The sequence below is a fragment of the Antechinus flavipes genome, chromosome 3, assembly GCF_016432865.1.
Source record: "Antechinus flavipes isolate AdamAnt ecotype Samford, QLD, Australia chromosome 3, AdamAnt_v2, whole genome shotgun sequence".
Lineage (NCBI taxonomy): Eukaryota > Metazoa > Chordata > Mammalia > Dasyuromorphia > Dasyuridae > Antechinus > Antechinus flavipes.
This window is the reverse complement of record NC_067400.1, coordinates 42,986,366-43,007,128: the sequence shown is the minus strand read 5'-3', so window position 1 is coordinate 43,007,128 and position 20,763 is coordinate 42,986,366. Positions and strand designations below refer to the sequence as shown.

Genomic DNA, 20,763 nt, shown 5'->3' with positions numbered 1-20,763 from the left:
CTTGGTGAAATGGCAAACCCATTCCTGGGAGTGTCATGTTTTTCCATCTCTATTTCTAGCCAAGAAAACTGGATTTCTTGGTGAGAGTCGCCAGCTTCCAAACCAAAGCAAACCCTCACATACTTTAAAATGTCAGGGGTTTACATTACAAAGAAGAGGCTTGGCCCTAAAGAAGAGATCTGAGGAACACCTCCCTCCACCCTTTTGCAGTGTGGAACTATGGTCCATGATTCCAGGAGTGTGGAACGTTGTTCCATTAGTGTCGGATTTGTATTTTTATAAGCTGATTTTTTTTTTTAATATTACATTGTTGGGTTTAAAAAAACATTTCCACATTAGTCATTTTGTGAAAGAAGAATCAAAACAAAAGGGAAAGAGCATGAGAAAAAAAATAACAAAAATAAAAAGTGAAAATGGTATCCCTCAATCTGCATTCAGACTCCACAGTTCTTTCTCTGGGTGTGGAGAGCATTTTCCATCATGAGTCTTTTGAAATTGTCTTAGATTATGGTTTTGCTGAGAAGACCTAAGTCGATCAAAGTTGTTGTTACTATGTACAATGATCTCCTGGATCTGCTCATTTCACTCAGCATCAGTTCATCCTTTCCAGGATTTTCTGAAATCAGCCCACTCATCATTTCTTATAGCACAATAGTCATCTACACTCATGTAACACAACTTGTTCAGCCATTCTCCAATCAATAGGTACCCCCTCAGTTTCCAGTTCTTTGCCACTGTAAAGAGAGCTGCTATAAACATAAACATTGTTGTACATACAGGTCCTTTTCCATTTTTAATGATCTCTTTGGGATACAGACCCAGTGAGGGCACTTCAGAGTCAAAGGATATGCACATTTTTATAGCCTTTTAGGCATAGTGCCTGATTATTTTGCTGATTCTTTTTTAAAATTTGTTTGCTATAATAATTGTTCTCTAAGGGAAAGGAAGAAAGGATGTAACAGGGAAATTTAGGTGATTCAAAGACAAAAAACTTTTTTTTTTTAAAGTGAGAGATTGTGTCAGAGGCAGACTTCATATCACTATAAATAATGATATAGAGAGAAGTTGTTTGTCTCTTGACCTTGAAGCCGGTTTTTACACTTTTAAGTGTGACTTTTTAACCACATTCTACACAGAAAATGGTGCCAGAATTTTTACAGAGGTAAATCCAAAGCTTTCACCTGTTTGCATAAATAGATTTTGCCCTGTGGTGAACAAAACTGCAACAAATGCAAAGTTTTCTCCAGGGCAAGATTTCGTTTTAAAAACAGCAAACATAAAAACTGTTAGTAAAATGGGTCACGCTGGCATCTCGGCAAATGCCAGGGGCCTGAGCATGACTGATTTGTTGATGAGGACAGCAGTACCCAGGAAAATTGGGTCTCCTGCATCTCTCAGTTAATGATCAAAGACCTCAAGTGAGGGCTGATAAGTGTGTCTCCTTTCTGATTGGCCTGACAGTATATTATTTGGGCTTCCCCTGGTGAAGGTAAGGTAGCCCCAAGGAGGACTTGGGTTGGTCTCAGGTGTGGATGATCACTGGCAATTAGGAAATGTTAATTGTACCACCCCTGAAGTCAGGAGGACCAGAATTCAAATCTGACCTTAGACACTTAACATTTCCTAGCTGTGTCACCCTGGGTAAGTCACTTAACTCCAATTGCTCAGAGGAAAAAAAAAAAAAAGAAATGATAATTGTTTGATTGTTCCCAGTGACCTCTAATAATCTTGGGAAGCAAAATCACCCCAAATTGAGATCTCTGAGCATTAGCCAGACTGAGGCACCCCCAACTTTGAAAAGCAGAAGCAGGGATAGTAGAGTCTTCCCCTGTGGAGGGTCTAGCCCAAGTTGCTTCTCTGTTTATGAGGCAAACAGAATCAGGGGTTCTTTTAAGGTCAAGGAGCAGACATCTGGGAAATGGGGGTGGGTGGAGATGGGAAGAGTTAAGAGTGATCACCTTCCTCAATCACACCTTAGTTTAGACTGGGAAAGGTCTTCTGAATTGGGCTAAGAGAGGAGGTTTTGAAAAAAAGAATGGATTTTTGTTAAATAACATTATTGATCTTGAATATTAATTGTCAAATAATATTAATTATGGAGCATAATATTAATTTTCCTTAGCCATAACTATGAACTTTGAGATGATCCTGAGAGAAATGTAGGGGAAATAAGGGAGTGAATTTCTTTTGGTCATATCCTTTGCTTCCTTGGAACTCATATCATACATAGATATAGTATGGATAAATATGCATATAGTTATGTGCACATATGTATATATTTAAGGATTGATGGGCTTGGTTATATTTTAGCTTGCTAAAAGTCAAACCTCAAGAGCAAAGCAGTCAGAACATGGGAAAGTGGAATAGTATCTAAGCTTGAAATATAGCAAACATTTTCACAAAGAAAATATTTTCTCAACTCTAGGCTTAAAAATTGACACTTTGGTCCTAAAGGATTTCAAGTAGAATTTCTCAAACCAAGAGCTGAGGCCCTGATGGGAAGGCTACAAGGGATTTGGGAGCTATTGTAGGAAAAATCTCACTCAGAGCAATCCCTTGGTAGTTTAGATTTGATATTGGAGTGAAATGGAATATTCATAGAACCAAAAAAAAAAAAAAGATTTGCTTGTTTACAGTAGGGGAGGGATATCCAATGAGGACATCATATTGCTCCAGATGATTGAAGCATTATAATAACTGGTTATACTCTTGATCCAGGGACTGAAGCCTCAGTGAGTAAACTGGACATTTTGGTGGCTTTTTTATACTCGGTGACTAGGAAATTGTGTCCATATCCTGAGTTTTCATTTTCTGGACTATTTAAATCTCCAGGATAATCTTAGAGTGTCTCTCTCTCTCTCTCTCTCTGTGTATATATATATATATATATATATATATATATATATATATATATATATACACACACATATATATATATATTATATATATATATATATATATATATATATATATATATATATATTTTAATGAGGCAATTGGGGTTAAGTGACTTGCCCAGGGTCACACAGCTAGGAAGTGTTAAGTATCTGAGATCAGATTTAAACTCAGGTCCTTCTGACTTCAGGTATGGTGCTCTATCCATTGCACCAACTAACTGCTCTTAGTTTCAATACCTTTTAAGGAAAAACTAATTGAGATCTGAGAATATTGCTTCCACTGTAATCCACCCATTGGTGGTAAGGTTATCAAGTTCTTCTAGAAGTATTTTTTACCTTTAAAGTTGATTTTGGATAACTGTGATCTGGCTGATACAAATAATCTAACATGAACAACAAGGAATGAAGGCAAGAAAAACTAAAATAGATAAAAATAAGACAAAACAGAAAGTATAAAGATGCCTCGAAGGAGTGATCTAATATATAGGAGAACAGAGATGAGAATCCCAGGCTTTCCCTCGTCCCTTCAGAAGGGGCAAGTTATAAATCTAAACAATGTGGTCCATAACGTCAAATTTCCATAGTTCACACTGTGTCTCTTGTGGTAAATAGGTGACCGACCATGGTGAGAGTAACCTCATCAAGATCCTCACAACTCTAGGAGGTAGGTGCTTTTATTATCTGCTCTTTACAGGTGAGGAAACTGAGGCAAACAGATTAAGTGACTCGGTCAGGGTCACAGCATTTTGTAAACCTTTAAGTTCTACAAAGCGTCAGAGATTATTAATATGTTTTGAGGCTCTTAATTACAAAAGCATGGATATCTACGTGGCTTCCTGGTTCTCAATCCTATCTTTGCCATTTTCCAGATTGTGAAATCTCAAGCAAGTCATTTCATTTTTTCTGTGTCTCAGTTTCATCATCAATAAGATGACCTTTAAATTGAATTTTTTTTTTTAGCAATTTGAATCTTTAAATATGAACAATTTCCTCAATATGCCTTACATTCATACTGTAGTCCTCAATGAATTTTGTTTGAAGAAATGGTAACAAATGATAAAATAACTTTTGAGCCCAGAAGCAAAGCAAAGTTTCACAAGACTCAACTTGAGAGCGCTTTAAAAGTAGGAAGAGAAAAAATCAGAAAGGGAGGAAATGAATAAAGATAATAAGGAAAGAGAAATAGTAGCTATTTCCTTCTTTTTTCCTTCCCCCTATCCACCAGGGCTCTCCTAACTAACTTTGCCAGGGAATAGCTTTCCAGGAGGTAGCGAACTCTTTTTCTTTCAGGTATTTTATTAAAAAAAAAAAAAAAAAAAAAAAAGCCAAGGGCCAGCTAAATGGTGCAGTGGATAGAGCACTGACCCTAGAGTAAGGAGGACCCAAGTTCAAATATGACCTCAGACATTTGACATTTACTAGCTGTGTAATCTTGGGTAAGTCGCTTAACCCCAGTTGCTTTGGGGAAAAAAGCAACAATAAACAAATTAATAAACTCTAATCTTTTTTTAAATATATAGCGATGAGTCCCCAGTCAGTTTTCATTGGAAAACTCCCAATCTAGTTTATAAAATCTCATTAATAATGATTTCTATCCTTTCTGGGTTAGATATGATAAACAGGGCCAAAATCTCTGCTCAGTATGTTTTGTGATTTTATATATATATATATGTATATATATATACATACACATATATGATATACATACATACACATAAATGATGTATACACACACATATATTATTATATATACATTTTATATATATATATATATATTGAAAGTACCAGGAAAGGAATAAGCAAGTTAGTTCATACATACATATTTTACTATTTCAAGAAAAGGAATAGTGACTTTCTCTTTCCAGCTCCTGGAAGAGCTGCTTGGGAATGGAGGTAAAAAAGAAAGGTTAATATATAGGACCCGTTAGCCAGGGCCAGTGGCTCTCTCTTGTTGCCCCAAGATCAGCAGATCCCTGTCTCTATTTTTCTCAGTGGCATCTGGTTGCAACATGAAATCGGTCCTGTCCCCACTGTCTGCAATATGGCTAGCTCCTCCTCCGGGCAAGTCCTCATGCCTTCCTGAGGGTCACTTTCAAGGATCTGCAGCTTGGGTTGACATTCTCTTCAATCTGCCAACTTGCTGTAGCCCACTGCTTTCTCCTGCAAGTCAGGGTCAGCATGGAACTTGGGACAGTCCCACACAAGTGTCTCTACCTGCCAAGACTGGCCAAAACCAGACCTACAGAACCTGGTAACTAAGGGAGAGGTATTTGAATCTGGTCTTGTCCACTTACTCCAAACCAGTCCCTTTCCACTCTACGGATTTGGAATACAACCTCTGAATTTGATAGAGGAAAAGAAGGGATGATGGAGGTAGGGATGGGAGGGGAAGAGAATATGGAGGCAGCAGATAATGCATTTCTGTTGTTCTGGGTTTGTCACCACAAATAGTATACGATTGTAAAGTCTCCTAACACACCCAGGCTGCATTGTGGTGTCTCCCAAAGAGACAAGATAATGAATATTTTCCTTAGTTCATTCGATGAAGTTCACATACTCTATATTCTTAACATTTTAATTATATTTGGGGGCATTTATTCAACCAAATGTAACTAGTAATTTCAGAAAATGCCCAATAAGCCTGATTTCCTAACACACATGGAACACTTAAAAGTTTAAAGCGATTTTTTCTCTTTTGCCTTGCTTAGAAAGGCATTTTGAGACAAATCCCTTTAATTTTCTCTATGTTCTAAGTTCTAGTCTTCTTCTTACTTTAATAGAAACTGAATCAATTATTTCCTTTCAACTATCAGCTGTGAAATACAGTATTTTCACCTAATAAATGGTTGATGAAGGAATGAAAAAATAGATGAATGTAGTTAATCTTCAAGCTGCTTCTTCAGTCTTTCAAAGAATAATTTTTAGAAATATATTGGAAACCTCTATTTCCATAGTGAAGAAAGATACAGTGATTCTTTCAATTTGCCTTAGCCATTGTTCTGCTTACTTCACTTTGCATCAGTTCATGTGTCTTCCAATGCTTCTCTGTATTCATCATATCCATATATTTTCTTTTTTTTTGGGGGGGGTACAGAAATCTTTCAATTCATTCACTTATACCTTGTTTAGCCATTCTCAAATTGATGGGCATCTACTTTGTTTCCTACTCCTTTCTATCGCAAAAAATGCTGCTAAAAAAATTTTAGTGTATATTTATCTCTTTTTTTATCATTAACCTTCTGGGAATATATGCCTAACTTCTGCATTTTAAATCCCTTTCTTGGCATAATTTCAAATTGATTTCCAGAACAGTTGTACCAAATCACAGGTCCTTCACTCATGAATTAATGCGCTTCTCTTTGTATGACTTTCCCAAATTGGTTTTCCCTATCTTTTGTCATTTTGGACAATTTGCTTTTCCATAAAGTGAAACATCAAAATTGTTTTGATTTGCATTTATCTTATGAGTGATTTAAAGCAACAGAAAAGAAATTGAAAATTTGTAGCTTCTTTTAATAGAGCAACCTGGCAGGATGAAGTGAAAGTTAACCTGAAAATTCCCCTGCAGTTTGACCCAATGATTCTACTGTTGGGAATATATCTTCAAAGTGTTATTAGTAAAACTATCATATATTGTATCTATGTCATATGACATAATATCTGTCTTTCTATCCATCTCTTTATCTACCTGTTTATCCATCTATCTTTATTCATTTATCTATCTGTCTATCTGCCTATCTATCCGTCTAACCAACTATTAATCTACTTATTTGTCTATCTATCATCTCTCTCTCTCTTTTTCTTTCTCTCTTTCTTCTTCTCTCTCCCCCTCCCCAATCATTCATCCATCCATTTCTCTGTCTGCTTATTTTTCTCTATCTATCCATTTATTTCTCTTTCTATCTGTTTATTTTTCTCTATCCACTTATTTCTGTTTTTTTCCCTATCTATCTATCTATCCGTCTGTCTGCTAGCCTCTATACCTACCTAGGTGGGATTATAGATATATACTACTATGTCTGATGAAACATTATTTTTAAAAATCAAGTTAGAAATATGATTTGATTGAAGTAGTTACTCTGAAGTCCATACACTAGAGGAAAACAGACTAAGTGGAACAGCTAAGAAGACATTTTCTTTTTTTTGGTCTTTTTTAAATTAAAGCTTTTTATTTTCAAAACATATACATGGGTAATTTTCAGCATTCATTCTTACAAAATCTTATGTTTTAATTTTTTTCTTCCCTTCCTCCCATCCTCTCCCCTAGATAGCAAATAATCCAATATATGTTAACATGTGCAATTCTTAAGAAGACATTTCCATAAGGAATGGCCACTCCACCCCTCTCAAAGCCCTGTGTATTTCTAAAACCATCAGTAGAAGACTAGATTTGATGTCCATCTTGTCTTTCCACCTCTGTATTTATAATCTTGATCATATTCTGCATGTTCGTTAGTGAGTTTGTCATCTTTCTCCCCAAACAGACCCTTTTGACTTCCCTGTTCTGGGCACCCACTATGGTCTCAGTCTCTCATATTTGATACTTTAAAAAAAAAAAAACTCACTAACTCTCCCTTACTTGTCATAGCTCATAAATAAAAAAGTCCCATAGATTCTACCTCTGAGGTCTCCCAACTGTCCCCTCCTCTCTAGTCCCTTCCAAAACCATCCTTTCTACCTCACAAAACTAATCATTATTTTCATGCACAGATTTGGTCATGTCATTTCTTAATCCCATAATATTCGGTGATTCCCTATTACTTTCCAAGTAAAGTTCAAACTCTTCAACATGACATTCAGGTTTTCCACTGTCTTTTTACTCTAACCTCCTTATTTCTCTACTCCTTGTAATTGATGCTAGAGTCAAATTAAATTTCTTTCACCTTCTTTTGCAATGGCTAATTGAACCCAGGCTATATTCACAATTGAAAATTCCAAACCTGAGAATCATCTTCATACAAAACAAAATATTTTGTCTGGTTTTTAAAAAGTTGAATTGTCTGATTAAAAAAATGCCCAAATTCATCAAATTAGTTGGTGGCTTGATAATTCTTTCCATAGACCATCACTTTGATAGGTTCAGGAGTCTGAATAAAATTTTAAAATAGCACAGAAAACATCTTTTACCCCAAAGGGTTGGAAGATGGAGTATTCTGGCTAGCAGGTTTGTTGTTTAGCTGAATGTTATCATGTGCACCTTTAGGGACCCCACATTCCAGATTTTCCAGCATAGTCATAGATCATCAGTCATAGAGTGCAGGCTTAGAGACTTCAAGGGTCATCCAGATCAAGTCCTTTACTTGTCACTGGAAGAAAATGAGGTCGAATGACTTAGCTAAAATGACATAAATAATGAGTAACAGAAATAGGATTTGAATTCAGGTCTTCCTGATGGGATTCTGAGTATTGCCCCCATCCCGAACCTGCCCTCAGCCCTAAGCTGCTCAGAGATCATCAATCATGGGTTTCATTAGACCAACGAGCATACCAGCATATTCTATAACCATGTTACTAGGTTACCACATCATGGTTACCACAAAAACAGCACAGAAATTATCCAGTAAAAAAGTAGCTCCAACAGGAAGCAGAACCTGATACTGGATTGCAACCCTCAATAAATCTTTTTTCCAACATGGCACGTAAGCAGTTTTTCTTTTTTGCTGTTCTTGGGTGAACCTATGTTAGTTATAATATCATATAATGTAATTATGTATATATGATATATAATAATAGAAATATAATACATTAATAACTTTCCACTCAGGGGACTTTTCTGTACGCATTCTGAGTCGCTCTACCGAAGCTTTAGGACCTCCCCATGTTAGCAAACTTTTCCTGTAACCCCCAAACTTAGGCATCTTATGATGTAATCAGCAACTTGGGATACACCAGCTTCACCTTCATTTTCTGAGAGTCCCTCATGGTCAGGGACAGTCAAGCCCAGAAGAGGTGACCTGACTCCAGACAGCCTGGTCTATATCTCTACAGCTCAGCTAACAACTGCTGGGAGCAGCAGCCAGCATCCTTGGTCAGTGGGAATTGTCCCCTTCAACCCAGAATAGATCAAAAATGGTGTCATATGTAGATTGTAGAGCTGGGGAAGGTCTGTGTGTATTAGGATGGGTGGGAGCACACCCTTCTCAATTTCAGGCCCCAGAGCACAGTTCTACTTTTAGCTCTGCCTTTGTCAGAGATCTGCCTTAATTTGGGCTTTGGAAAATATTCTCACCCTTCCTTTCAAAGAACCAGTACACAAAAAGACATTGAAAATGCTCTCATATTTCTTTGGTGATTCAGAAGGCAATTTAGGGAATGCTGGAACATATATAGCTAGCACACATACAGCAATATCCCCAGTCAGGATTCGCTTCTATGGGAGATGTAGGAAATGGATTTTCTAATCATTTTGTTCAATCCCATCTAACTCTTTGTGATCCCATTTTAGGTTTTCTTGGCAAAGATACTGGAGTTGTTTGCCACTTCCTTTTCCAGTTCATTTTACAGCTGAAGAAAATTAACATAACAGGATTAAGTGACCTGTCCAGGGTCACACAGTTAATGAGTGTCTGAGGCTGGATTTGAATCAGGTCTTCCTGCCTAAAGTGAGTTTATTTGTTGTATGGAAACTAACTTTTAGTTCATTGATTAGAATCTTCTGAAACAGAATCAATAGCAAACAGTGTTCCATAAAATTATATTATTGCAGTAGGAATATCAAGCCTGGGACCAAGAGATCTGTGTTCATATACCATCTCCAGCTTCTTAGAGCCTCAATTCTTTTATCTGGAAAATGGGTATAGTGTCAGTGGGAGAGATTTCCTAATTGAGAGCTCCCTATACTGTAATGGGCTGAAACTGAGCAGATGCACTTGGACAGCTGAGCACTTAAAGCTAATTACTTATTGGACAATACTCTATTAGCATATGCTTGGAAAGTGGATAAGATTATTGTAGGACTTGAAAGCCCTCAGGAATCACTGGATTCTCTAAGATATGATAAGATTCTTGTAGGATTTCAAAACCCTCAGGAATCATTGGATTTTCTGAGAAATGATAAGACTGTTGCAGGACTTCAAAATCTGCTGGAATCATTGGATTCCCTAACACAGAAAAAGACTGTTGCAGGACTTCAAAAACTTGTGGGGATCATTGGATTCCCTGACACGTGAAGCAATGGACAATAGATTGGTTTTGGACTATCTCTTGGCTGCGGAAGAAGGTGTCAGTGTGACTGTTGTTTATATACCCTCCTTCTAGGACTTCTGGAAATCTTTACAACACCATGATGATTCATATTGTTTGTTATATCACTACTTGTATATACAATTCATGTTTGTTGCACCACATTGAGCCTGCACTGACTGTGGGGAGAGTCACCACTAATAGCCTCTGCGTTATTGCTATGTGCTTGTGTAATACCTCCCATGCTGATGGGTTTGTGCATACCATTTCTAATAAGACCCTTCAGCCTAGAAACTCACTAGCAACCCCCCACTTCCCTTTGGTGCTTTTCATCTCCCTTCCTGAGAAGTCAGGGAGGACGTGACTACCTGTGTTCTAAAACAAAAGAAAGCGGGAGATGTAATGGGCTGAAACTGAGCAGATGCACTTGGACAGCCGAGCACTTAGGGCTAATTACTTATTGAACAATACTCTATTAGCATATGCTTGGAAAATGGCCCTTCCCACTACTGTGCTGGCTTGATCTGTTGGTATATAGAGAGATTGGGAGGAGGATTAGAAGGTGGAGTAAGACAAGCGAGTGTGACTCCTGGCGGAGTGAGGGTGAGGAGATTCCTGTGTCCATTCCTCTCATTTCGACCAAGAATAAAGATCAAGAATTTTTGCTTATCCTGACTCTGGCTGATTCTAAAGTATCCAGGGTGCTAACTTGGTCCCCACACTATACTAATGAAATTATAAACTTAGACAACTCCCCTCACAAGAAAAAAGAAAAAAAAATTCTTAATATGATCTGTGTCTCTCAGCACTACTATTCTACCAGTGATTTTATATGGCTATGATTCATGGTAAGATACGGGCACCAAGAAATTGAAGGTAACTCAAAGGGTGATGGAGAAGTTGGGGGTGGAAGGGAAAGAGAGAGGAATAGGTGAGTCATTTGCAGCATATCATGGAAAATTATAGGGGGAAGCAGCATAACGAAGAATCTTAGAACTTACATAAACTGATGCTGAGTGAAATGAGCAGAACCAAGAGAACCCTGAACACAGAAACAACAAGATTTTGTGATGATCAATTCTGATGGACTTGGCTTTTTTCAATAATGAGGTGATTCGAGGCAATTCCAATAGACTTGGGACAGAAAGTGCTATTCACATCCAGAGAGAGGACTGTGGAAACTGAACATGGATCAAAGCATAGAATTTTCACCTTTTTGTTGTTGTTGTTGTTTGATTTTTCCCCCTTTACTCATGTTTATTTCCCTTTTGATCTGATTTTTCTTATGCAATATGACAAATATGGAAGTATGTTTAGAAGAATCTCGCATGTTTAATCTACATGAGATTGCCTGCTGTCTTGGGGAGGGGAGAGGAGGAAGGAAAGGGAGAAAAAATTGGAACACAAAGGTGAATGTTGAAAATTATCTTTCCATGTATTTGGAAAAATAAAATACTATTTTAAAAAAGGAGAACCTTACAGAAGTGATCCTCTGGAAAAAAATGGATTTATCCTGCAACAGGAATGAGGGATAACTTAGGGCTAGCCCAAATGCTACATTGGTGATAATCAAGCAATCATTAAGCACCTACTGTTTGTCAGCAAGATCCAAATATAAAAATAAAACCATCCACCCTCAAAGAACTTATATTCTAAGGGAGAGAAACAACAATTACACATTTAAGGGAATACAATTTTATTTAAGTCCAAAGACGGTGAGATAACCTGGTAGAGAGAGCCCTGAAGGTGGAAACAAGAAGACTTGAGTTCAAAATCTTTGAACTATCTTTGTGACTCAAAGGAAGGACTCCTTTCCCTTTTACTTTGTTCACTTATAAAATGGAGACAAAAATCACATGTATATCACAGGATTCTAGTAAGAATAAAATGAGATAATATATGAGTTTTGTAAATCTTAGAGTACTCTATATCAAAGCTTCTCAAACTGTGGGTCATGACGATGGGGTCCTTAACTGAATATGGGGATGGCAAAAAATTTGGCAACAGTAAAGTTCCTGAATGCACAATGACCAAAAATTAATTCAAAATCAAAAATGCAATGAATCTTAGGTCTTTCTGGCAGCACTTGCCCATGTTGACTTCACTACAGCCTAGATTCTGAATGTATAACATGCTCACTTTGTACCATCCATACCTTCATGTCAGCCAGCACCAACAAATGCTCCCAGAAAACCTCTGCTTAGATTTGAAAAGAATTTCAGTGTTTTTTTTACTGTATATCCAAAATTTTCTGCTCCTACAGGAACCTAATAGTTTAATTATGGAAAGTAAAGACTTGTAATATTTTCCTACCATCATTCCTTAGCATGTAAGTATCAAATTTGCATTTCTTTGGGTAGCAATGTGTTAGAATGTTTAATTTTAAAAATTGCTATTATCTCCTTTTACAGAAACATAAGTGTTTAATTGCAGACAGACAAAAGCCCTTTTAAAATATTCCTCCACCATGTGTATGTATGTGTGTGACTATTGATTTTTAAAATTAAGCACAAATACAATTTCATAAACTAAAGCTAGTTTGTATTTGAGAAATTATTAGCAATATTTATTTATTTTAGAACAAAAAAATTTTAGAACCTTAGGACAAAAAATATTTTTTGGTTCTGGATAAATATCTAAATTTAGATAGGAGAGGTAAAAATACTGATGATGATATGGCAGAGTCTTTACTACCAAGATGAAGGGCAAGAAAAAAGAAAGTCTGTCAATCATTTTTCCAATATGGATTTACTTCTAATAACGATAATGATATAGAAAAATCACTGCTTAGTTTGTAACGAAGTTTTGAATATAGAAAGTTTGAGAATAGCCAAACAAAAATGTATCTTAATACCAAGCATGGAGCATATCAGAATAAACCAAAGGGATGTTTTAAATAACTTTTAAAATCTTCAAATAAAAAATTTTTTTTGAGAATTTTTTTTTATTATCAGCAAAAAGTATTTATTTCCATCTTATAAAACTCGTTTTTTAATTACAAAAATTTAAAGGTTCTATGTGAGAGGAGAAGATCTCGTGTTGCCTACTGCTATTAGAATGTCAGAAATAGTCAGGAGAAGAAGTATGGGGATGAAATTCATAAAATTCCTTTATCAATTGATACTCTTTCCAAAAACATTTCTGAAATTAGTAATGACCAATCCCAGCAGCATTTTATCAGATGTAAGGGCAAACCAAAGTTTGAAATTCAGTTAGATGAAACAATTGATATTTCTAATATGGCACAGCTGTTACTTTATGTGAGACACATTTACGAAGGAAGAATAAATGAGGAATTATTGCTTTGTTGCCTTTTGGAAGGGCACATAAGAGGGGAAGATATATATCTTAAAATTGATGAATTTTTGACAAATGAAAGTTTACAGTGGGAAAATTGTGTTGGAGTCTATATAGCTAATACTGAAGCAATAGGCAAGAATCCTGCATTCTTAGCAAAAATTAAAGCTGATGACAATGAACATATCACTTTTACTCACTGCATGATTTGTCAGGAGGCCCTAGTAGCTAAAAATTATTATCAGAGGTAGATATTGTGCTTCTCTATAGTATCAAAATCATCAAATTCATAAAAAATCATGCCCTTAACAGTAGTTTATTTTCAAATCTTTGCAAAGACAGAGATTTGATTACCTAAGCTTATTACTCCATGCAAAGGTAAGGTAGCGCTCAAGAAAGTGAAGTTTAAACAGATAATTGAAAATGAAAGATGGTATATTTTTGATTGAGCAGAAATCTTATTTTGTTAATTTTTTTCCATAGAGATTTATGACTTTCAAAATTGTGTTATTTGGTGGATATTAAAAAAAAACTCAATGATTTAAATATATTGCTTCAAAGAAGAAATTGTAATATAATTATGTTAAAGATAAAATTGAAAGTTTTCCTTAAAAAGTTAACATATAGAAGAATATAGCGGGAAATGGTACTTTAGAAATGTTTGTAGCTACAAATAATTTTATATTTGAAAATAACCTTCCCAAGGGAGGAATTTATGATCAAAGAAGAACTAGAGAACATTATAAAATACAAAATGGACAAATCTGATTACATTAAATCAAAAAGGTTTTGCACAAACAAAACCAACAGAAACAAGATTAAAAGAGAACTAGAAAGTTGGAAAAAATTTACAGCTAGTGTTTCTGATAAAGGTTTAATTTGTAAAATATCTAAAACTGTGTCAAATTTGTAAAAATACAAGTCATTCCCCTTAAATAACTATCTTTTAAGAACTTAAAACTGCACTAAGACTTTTGGGACACCCTGTATAAATGCAAGCCATTAATTATTACTATCATCAGGGACTCGTTGCTAAAAGATCAAGAGAAGGAAATAAACATTTATGCAGCACTTACAATGTTCCAGGCACTTTGAAAACATCTCACAACTCCATGTGGTAGGTGCTGTTATTCCCCCTTTTGCTTGAGGAAATTGAGGCAGAAGTAACTGGATTTGAACCTGGGTGTTCCTGATTCCAAGCCTAGCACACTACCTACTGGGCCATACTGCCTGTGGATCCCTTGTGCAGAATTTCTGGGAGGACAGGGATGGGAGCTACAACGGACAGGTATCCAAGGCAGTCAGGATCCATACTGGTGAGATCCCAGATCCATTAAGAATTGTACAAGCAATACATATATTATAACTGGGATATACTATAACATATTTAACATGTATAAGCCTGCCTGCCATCTAGGGGAGGGGGTGGAGGGAGGGAAGGGAAAAGTCGGAACAGAAGTGAGTGCAAGGGAGAATGTAAAAAATTACCCAGGCATATGTTCTGTCAATAAAAAGTTATTAAGAAAAAAAAAAAAGAATTGTAGAACCAGTTTCTAGGTCCCCCCGCCAAGAATCACTGCGTTTATACTCTTTAGGGTGAATGTGTTTGTTTTGCTAAGAGGTAAAGGGGAGGATTGTGGGGAGGATTTCTAGGAATAAACAACCTGCTGGGGAGTTTTCCTAATTCCAGTCCCATTCATTCATCATGGTCAGGGTAATTGCGCTCTTTCCCAGAACGTGAGGAGACGGCTCCATGAATGGAATAAACCCAAGGCTCTCCACATGCTTAACAGTGTCCCCAGTGGCCATCACACGATCCTCTGGGATGCTGAACTGCAGCCGCACTTGACCTTATTCATGAGATGTGCTGTCCCCAAACTAACTGCCATGCTAAAGGCCAGATGGCGCCTTGATGATACAGAAGACAAAGTGCCCCGTGTCCTGAGGCTCAGATGCTCCAGGGCTGGACACACAAACTGGAAACAGTGACCTTTGTCCAAGGTGACTTATGGCTCAGTTAGGCTGTGATTGGGCCACGGACAGGTGTGTGGGTAGGCTGGGCCAATGGGTATTTCAGGTAGTTGCGGAGAGCAGAACCGGGAATGACTATCTGTAAACTATGGGAATGATAGGGTGATCTCCAGAGAAATTCCCGGCCTGGCGGTTTCTCAGAATAATTTAGAATTCTGGAGCCGTGGTGGGGGAAAGGCAGCTCCCAGCCCAGCTGCTTTTGGATGGGAAGCAGCCTTTTATTCCCAACCCCAAGGGTGCGGGTGTGAGAAATGGTGTCGTGGAGGACGCACATGAAGGTGAGTTGGCTACATAAAAGAGATCACAGAGGGAATACCCATGAGATGATTCAACAAGGACTCCAGTTCGCTGGATGGATCCTTTGTGGAGGGTCTACAGAATGGGATGGTAGATGGCTCACGATCTGTGCTTTGGCACTTGTCTGTCCCTCTTCGTCCTTGAGTCTTGGAATCAAGCTCAGACACCGGTTCCTCCAAATGATTTCTTCTGTTCACCTTTAATTTTGGTGCTCCCTCTTCCCCATGACTTTGCACATATTCTGTATTTACTTGTCTGAACACATGCTGATTTTCCCCAGTAGGAGATAAGCTCCTTGGGGAGAGGGAAAATTGCCTTTTTGCCTTTATATCTAGTATAATCTCTGGGGCAGGATGAGTAATTAATAAACACTTGTTTGTTGAATGAATGAATGAGATATTTTGGGTTGGAGATATTAGTGCTGGCTGGGAAAGAGAAAGCTCCATGGAAGATGTGGAACCTGAGCAGTTCCAGCTGGCAGAGATTTTAGGCTGGCATATAAAAGCAAGAAGAACACCCAGAGGCAGGAAAGGGCAGAACAAGGTGACAGGTTGGCCAGGAGGGAACAGGGAGAGATGCAACTGAAAAATTAGAAGAGAACCAGGTTATGGGGAATCAATGAGTGACAGTTTAAGAAATGTGTGTTTTATTCAACAGACAGTGGGGAATCGGTGGAGGTTTCTGAGTAGGGCAATGGTGTGACCAGGACTGTGCCTTGGGAAAATTAATTAAGCAATGTGTAAAATATATTGGAGGAAGAGGAGAAACTAGGGGCCGGGAGGCCAGCTAGGAGGTTATTACACCAGTCTGGGTGAGAGGTAATGAAGGGCTGAATTAGAATAATGGCATTAGGGGTGGAATGGATGGAGACATAAGGGCAGAACTAACAACTTTTTTGGATGTGGAAGATAAAGAAGAAATCAAAGATGATGTTAAAATGTTGAGTCTGAATGGGAAATGGGAATAGAAATAGAAGAAATTATTAGGAAAGGAATCTTGGCTCCATCCCAGCAGATTGGTTCAATTCATCAAGCATTTATTAAGAGTTGATTTTGACTTCTATCCTGTCAGACTTATCATCTGTGTGATCCCGGGCAAATCATGTAACCTGCAGCCTCAGTTTCTTTATCTGTAAAATTATGTAATAATAGTATTTAAATCCCAGGCTTGTTGTGAAGATCAAATGAGATCATATTTGTAAAAGTGCTTAACACAGTTCTTGGCACATATTAGGCATTTAATGCTCATTTCCTTCCTTCCCCCTAAATCACATAAGGCAGAAAAAGGCTGCAATCTATCACAGTGGACTGAGGAGTTTTTTATTACAGGGCTGCCAGCTGACACAGTGGATGGAGTATATGGGGCCTGGAGTCAGGAAGACCTGAAATCATATTCAGCTTCAGACACTTAACTAGTTGTGTGACCCTGGGCAAGTCCTTTAACCCTATTTTCCTAAAATAGGATATATCCTATATAAAAAATATATATGAAAATAGGATAGTAATAGTATCTAAATCCCAGGCTTGTTGTAAGGATCAAATGAGATAATATTTGCAAAAGTGATTAGCAAATGTTAATGTTCTGTATTTTATTATTTTACAGAGAAACAAATGGAACATCCACATGCTGATTGTTCACGTGGCTGATATCAGATTGCTTGCTGTCTTGGGAAGTGGGCTCTAGAGAAGGAAGAGAGGAAGGAATTTGGAGCCCAAGATCTTGCAAGTATGAATGTTGAAAACTGCATGTAATTGGAAGGGAACAACAATAATAATAATAAAAAGGGAACATCTACATGCCTTTGGGATGTGCCCAATGTGAGCCAGTGCCAAAATCACAGCTTAGCTCATCAAATTCTGTATTTAGTTCTTTCCAATGTATTATGTTGTACTGTTCATATTCCTGGGTATGTTATTTTCTCCAGGCCTGTCTCTCAGGAATTTTAGAATTGAACGCACCACATGGGGGATGCCAACACAGGATTGCCCATCATGGCGCACCATCACAAGAAAAGGTGCTGTGCTCTCCCAGCAAAGCAGAACTGAACTAGCTCAGAAGAAATATGAGAAGTACAAAGTTAGAGAATCCACCCCAAATGTTCCTAGGGACTATTTGTGCCCAACTGGGGGCAGAGCATTCCAAGCTCATGTTGCTCTCATCAGCCACAGTCAGAAACACGATAACTTGACTTTAATATAATGGTGTCATTTTCATCATCTTCGAGAATGATGGACAACATCCAATCTCATCAATAAATGGGGGAAACAAAGATTTACACTAACTACTTGGAGCACTGATGTGAGCAGCAAATGTAAACATATGTATAAAAACCTTTCTGACTCAGGAAAACTCTTTGAAAGCTTAAATACCACCAGGGACCAGGGAACAACATCCATCAAGGAGGAAACTAGCTGGCTTCCCCATGGCTTATCGGAGCTTTCTAAAGATTTATTATTTTCTATTCTCATACTTTAAATGAAATGGATGTCCAGTATAGATGTCTGGTATGTTCTGCTTGTTGTTTCAAATTCCATCCCCTCCCCGTAAGCATTCTAGACTTGTGCTCTGTGCAGTAAATGCCAGGGGACCAGGTTATTCTAATTTATTTAAACAATAAGGCCCGGACAATTTCTTGGGTAATGCTGATAAATGCTAGACCTCAGGTGCACGGTCCAAGGTGAAGGAACATGATTCAAGGAATGGCCATCCATCAGGATTGCTGTCATCAGATGGGAATGGCTGCAAATCAGACCAGCCTTATGGAAAATAGAAAAGGTTAATAATTTAAAGTATACTTATTGAAATATTCAGATAGCAGAAGAGATGAACTTGTCACCTTGAATTGGCATTTGATAATAAATGTATCATTGCGACACCTCGGTCATATTCCATTAGGAAATGTTCTCATTAGATACTGCTTCCTATTTCTTATTTATTTTTCCCTCTCTTTTTCCCCCTCCCAGCATCTCTCCCTAAGGTCTATATATTACTAAATAGCTACTAGTATGTTATTCACTGCAAGGGACACACACATACGTTTCTATATTTAGTCATACCATATATATAATATGGCTGAATTGAAAGGAATATATGTGTATATGTAGATGTACATATAAATATATATGTATACACACAAACACATACATACAGGGCATATATATGCCCCCATTCTGTTGGGAAAATACTATATATATATGTGTGTGTATGTATATGTATACATAGATATACCCTGTCTTAATAACAGTGGTCTCTGATTTAAGAAATTTCTCAAGCAATAGAGTACAAAAAGCTTTAGTAATTACTTGCTAATATAAGGCACTGTGCTAGGCTCTGAAGTTACAAAGTCAAAATGAAAAAGGTTCTGTCCTCAGGAAGCCCCCATTCTGTTGGGAAAAAATACAATACAAAATAGAACAAGACACACATGACTATTTGAAATTTGAAAACTCTTAATCCCTAAGAGGATCAAGGAGTTTTTCCCTAGGTGGTAGCCCCTTCTCTGAGCATTGAAGAGGTGTAAGGGGGGTAGGTTTTCCAAAGGTACAGCAGTGACACAAGGAATACTCGGGGGGGACCCCATATGGACCACTCTGGTTAGAATTTGGAACACGTGAAAGGAAGTCATGTGAAATAAACTAGGGAAGGGGGTTTGACTCAGACAAGCTTTCATTGTCTCATTCTTTTTCAGATTTCATACCATCTGTGCTTTATCCAAAGATGGGGAATTATGAGTGGGAAAAGTTGTCCATAGCATCAAATTAAAAAAAAAAAGTGAATTGGTTTTGCTGTACTTTTCTCCCTCTCTTTTCACAGATGCACTGAATTTGAGATTTGGAAGGTTCTTTGTTATCCATCTGGTCCAGAAGGAATCACCAATAATAATATATTTGATAAATTTGACCTCTGCTTGAAGATTTCTAAAGTAGGAAAAAAAAAACCCCAGCTCTCTAGGTTACCCATTACATTCTTGGATGGCTCTAAGTAAAACTCAAAGTAGTCATTGTTGGGGACTTTAATTTGACTCTTTCAGACTTAGCAAAATCTAATCAAAGGATAAGCAAGAAAGTTAAGGACTTAAATGGAATTTTAGAAAAGTTGGCTATGAGAGACCTTTGGTGATTTCTAAATGAAAATTGTTAATTTGAACTTAGAGATCCTTTCAAGAAAAGATGCCAACTCTTTTCCATCTCTATAACTGCATATTATTTTATCTAGCATGGTACAATATATAGACTATTGGTCTTAGAATCAGGAAGATTTGATTTCTCAATTCAAATACAAGTCACCTCAGCTTTCTTAATCTCAGTATTTCTTGTTAATTAAAGTATAAAAATACAAGTATAGAATATAGCATATATTCTATATACATATATGTAGACAAAAGTAGAAATAAAAATATTAAATATTAAAAATTAAAGTATAGAAATACAGGTTTTCCTTTAAAGACTAATTTGGTTGTGTCCAAAGATTTGAATATATTATTTAACTGCTGTCATTTTATTTAATGAAATTATTTAATATGTCTATGATTTGCCTCCAACCTATATATTCTTTAGGATTATATTAATTTTTTTAAAATCTGGATTTTTCAAATGCTCCTCACTGATTACAACTTTTATTGTCAGGAAACAATGTGTTTAATATCTCTGCCTTTGCATTCATTGGTTGGACTTTTATGCCATAGTCAATTATTAATTTTGTTAAAACATCATGCAAAAACTGAACAATATGAATACTTCTGTATACTTATATATGCCCAACATATACATGGCTTTGCTTTGAAATAGATTTTTTCCCATTTGACTTATCTAGTTTCATCTGAACTTGGGTTGAGAATACATACTTTTTTTGCATGTATACATACATACGTGCACCATATATGCTTTGAGGATCCTTCTCTTAATTCCTACTCTCATTGACCAGAGGAGTTCCCGGAACTAGGTTGGCTATTTCTCCCCATCCTGGGTTCCAGGTATAGACCAGGAGTGATTCCCTAAAGCCATTGTCTCAAGATCTTATCTTGGTGCTTCTCTCCAAAATTATTAGTTGAGGATCATCT

The 20,763-nt window shown here is 37.0% G+C and overlaps 1 long non-coding RNA gene across 1 annotated transcript in view; it reads left to right on the top strand.

Annotated features, from left to right (window-relative positions):
• The window catches only part of LOC127552950 (uncharacterized), a 59,055-nt gene extending 38,992 nt beyond the window's left edge, over window positions 1-20,063 (top strand). Inside the window, exons 4-5 of the long non-coding RNA XR_007951633.1 lie at window positions 17,307-17,429; window positions 19,518-20,063. This is a non-coding gene — a long non-coding RNA (uncharacterized LOC127552950). The remainder of the gene's footprint in view (window positions 1-17,306; window positions 17,430-19,517) is intronic.
• Window positions 20,064-20,763: the final 700 nt, after the last annotated feature.